This window comes from Lycium barbarum, chromosome 10 (genome assembly GCF_019175385.1).
Source record: "Lycium barbarum isolate Lr01 chromosome 10, ASM1917538v2, whole genome shotgun sequence".
Taxonomy (NCBI): domain Eukaryota; kingdom Viridiplantae; phylum Streptophyta; class Magnoliopsida; order Solanales; family Solanaceae; genus Lycium; species Lycium barbarum.
Window position 1 is genome coordinate 17047386 of NC_083346.1, and position 3690 is coordinate 17051075.

Genomic DNA, 3690 nt, shown 5'->3' on the forward strand with positions numbered 1-3690 from the left:
TTATCCTAAAGGGAAGGAGTTAGGCATCCTTTAGAATCCGTTAACTCACGGTTATCCGACTAAACTTAGGTTAATTAATTAAGATTAAATATAGTGCTTGAATTTTAAGAAAATAGCTTGTACAGTTTATTAAGGTTTTAAAGGAAATATAATAATGCCGTCTAAACTATCTCGTAGAAAAATAAAAATAAATATTGTAATTTGCATAAAGGAGACGCTTAAAAAATGAGTTTTATAGAGGTTGTTAAAACCTTGAATGAAAATAGCAATGTTATCTTCAAATAAGGATAATTTGCATAAATGAATGCTTTAAATGATATTCTAAAATAAGATCTCAACCATTATTAAGCCTTTTAAACATAATAACGCTATCTAAAGTGAAGACTTATAGAAAATATGATAATTTGCGTAAAAGAAGATTCTAAAATACTATTTGAAATAGAACTCATGAATGTTACCGAGGTTTCGAAAAAAAGAAAAAAAAAGAATATCATAATGCTATTTAAGAAATGCTTGTAATTATTGTTAATGCTCGAATAGAAATACAATAATGTTATTTGAAATAAGATTTGTAGTAGACATAGCAATTTTGCATAAAGGAAGTGGCATTTTATTCTTTAGCTCTTATTTGCGTGTTAGCGGCGTTTTGAAATTTTCAAGATAATAAGAATAAAGTATGACTCCTTTAACTTTAAAAATATGAATTTATGCTATTGAAAATCAATCATTCTAAAAAAAAGTATATATTATGGGTACTATAAATAACTTTAATAAAAAGGAAGGCGATGAAGCTTACAGAACTAATTATTAGTTTTCTTAAATTAACTACCCATTATTAAAACTAAAACCCCTCTAAATTCTCTAAGGTTCATCTAAGCTAAGAGACGAAATAAAATAAAGTGTTAGTCAAAACAATATAAGTTGAATACAATAAAGTAAAATAGAGGCGCAAGAAATGTAAATAAATGGGCTCAGCCCGTTTTGGGCTGCTGATTATGCTGCTGGTGGGAGTGGGCTCAGCCCACGTTTTGGTCAAAAATGCTGCATTCAAAGGGCTGCTGCTGGGCTTCGACAGAGACAACAGATTGCGTTGGGCTTCTTCGGGTGCAGCGAAGTGGGTGCGAGGACTTCAAATCTACCCTCGAACTGCCAAATCCGAACTTCCGAAGCTCGAATTTACAACAACAACGAAAACAGATAAAAGAAGTTGTTTGAGTATATTTCTTGATTCGGTATTTCGAACCGTCACAACAAATTGCAAGTTCGATGTTTTAGAAACTTTTCCTCCTTTTTCCGATCTGATTTTTCCTATTTCTGATTTTTCAAAGGGTTTTGACCACTGGAGATTTTGGTTTCTTTTTCCGAAGATTGTTGGTCCGTTTCTGTTCGTGTTCTTTGTGTTCGTCTTGTTGTATTTTTTCTCCGATTTTCAGAAGATTCCAAATGAAAAAATAAAACTTGTTTTGTAAGGGGGTTTTGATTTCCCTCCTTTCCCGTTTTCCGATCTCCTCCCCCCCCCCCTCTCTTGTTCGTGTTCTTCCTTGTTTTTATAGGTTTTTTTTTTCCTGTGTTTTCGTTCTCAAGAAAGAGGGAAGGAGGAGTGGAGGGGGACAAGTTTAAGTGGGGAACAGGGTGAGTGGGGAGCGGAGAAGGAGGAGGGAAAAGAGGAAGTGGGAGGAGCGGCGGCAAGGGTTTTGTGGGAGGAGAAAAGAGACAGAGGAAAAGGAAGAAGAAGAGGCGGAGGCGGAAAAAAAAATGGGAAACCCTAAGGGTTTCCCTTATTTTGATGAACATATGTCGGACCCGGTCCATTTGTGGACCGGGTCAATTTTAGACTGGGTTCTAAAAGGATGGACTAGTGAATTAAAACATGTACTGGTTTTAAAAATTGAGATAAAAACATGGTCTAGTCCAAAAAATATTAGGAGTTAATCGGACTTTGGTTTGGGGTCCGGTAAGTCAAAAATACGGACTGAATGCCAGAAATAGTTTGGCTTCTAAATTTGAATAAAAGTCTTATTTTGATTAACGATGTACCAAGGGTGCCAGAATATCACCTGGTACGAAAAAATGTGTAATTGTAAAAGACCCGGATAATAAAGTTATATGATGTTGCAATGACCGTGCAATAATGTTTTAAACAATAAATAAATTTATCATTTTAAATGTGCGAAATAAATGCGATGTGTACGCGAAAGTTGATAAAATGCCGGGAAATGCAAGTTTCAATAACACTAAATAATAGCAGTAAATAAATAGCGGTAGTAATACTGCTAATAATGATAACAATAATGATAATGGTGAAAATAATAATAGATATAATAATAATAGTAGATAACAAATATTGATAATTAATAACAAAATAACAATAGGAATAATGACAATAATTAATAATAAAAATACTAACAATAATAATAATAATAATAATAATGACGATAATGATAATAAATAACAATTGTTGATAAAATCAATGATAATAATTAATAATAAAATAACGATGGTAATGATGAATAATAATTAATAACAAAAAAATAACGCTGATAATAGTGATTAGTAATTAACAATAATAATAATAATGATAATGGAAATAACAAGAATAATAATAATTAATGACAAATTAGTAATAATAATAATAATAGTTATTATTAATAATAATAATAATAATGATAATAATAATAGTTGTAACAGAATAATGAAACGCCGTTATTGATAGGGACTAATAACTATAGTAAACATAATATATATATTATTATTTTTTTTTTTATTTTTTTATTTTTTTTATTTTTTTTTTTTAAATATTAGAAGCGCAAATATGTATTTCGGAGGAGAGGCGGGACAAAATTGGGTGTCAACATATACAATAACAATTACATTACTTGCCAGAGTGCAGTGCCCCAGCTTTATTTATACTAAAGTGCTGAGATAGTAAAAGGAGCGGGAGATACATATGTCCTAATAGCTACTTCATTATTGCATGCTAACTTATTTTCATGTTTAGTCATAGTACTAGACGGCCTATGCCCGTGCTGCGCACGGGCCCAACACTTTAGATTATAGTGCATCTATGTGTATGTAGTTGTCTTTGAATAGTGATTATATATATATATATATTATATATATATATATATATATATATATATATATATATATATATATATATATATATATATATATATTATGTTTAAAACACGATTAATATAACAATGTACTTTGTGCTCTATATCTAAAATTTTATTATATTAATGTTTGCTACGAATACAAAATCGGCAAATTTATTAATATTTTTTAAAAGAGAAGACTTGTTTAAAAGGAAACTATTTTCTTCTCTTTGAGATAAAACAATAGCAATATTTAAGCATCAGTTGATACTTTTAATTTTAATTTGATTAATTTAAAGGTGTAAAAATACTTATTATTTTTTATCAAATTTTGATTTGGATAATTCTAAATCAAATTATTAAATTAATTTTACATGTTTAAAACGAAACAAAGTAGAAATTGATTTTCTATTTAAACGAAGAAATACTATTTTTTAATTGTTGGTAAATATTCTTGGTTTGGCTCATTTTACTTGTCATGTTGTCTTTTGCATGATTTTTTAAGAAAACATCGATTAGAATTATAATTTGACTAATTTACCTTATTCATTATTTGATCTCCATTTGATATTTTTTTTTACGACATTAATCT